Here is a 480-nt window from a genome sequence, read left to right as displayed (position 1 = left end):
GAGCAGGGGGCTGGACTAGATGACCTCCCAGGTCCCTTCCAACTCTCCCATGGAGCAGGGGGCTGGGCTAGATGAGCTCCCGGGTCCCCTTCCAACTCTCTCATGGAGCAGCGGGCTGGACTAGATGACCTCTGGGGTCCCTTCCAACTCTCCCATGGAGCAGGGGACTGGACTAGATGACCCCCGAGGTCCCTTTCCAACTCTCCCATGGAGCAGGGGGCTGGACTAGATGACCTCCCGGGTCCCTTCCAACTCTCCCATGGAGCAGGGGGCTGGACTAGATGTCCTCCCGGGTCCCTTCCAACTCTCCCATGGAGCAGGGGGCTGGACTAGATGACCTCCCGGGTCCCTTCCAACTCTCCCATGGAGCAGGGGGCCGGACTAGATGACCTCCCGGGTCCCTTCCAACTCTCCCATGGAGCAGGGGGCTGGACTAGATGACCCCCGAGGTCCCTTTCCAACTCTCCCATGGAGCAGGGG

This window comes from Vipera ursinii, assembly GCF_947247035.1.
Source record: "Vipera ursinii genome assembly, contig: scaffold_370, whole genome shotgun sequence".
Classification (NCBI taxonomy): Eukaryota; Metazoa; Chordata; class Lepidosauria; order Squamata; family Viperidae; genus Vipera; species Vipera ursinii.
This window is presented reverse-complemented; position numbering follows the sequence as displayed.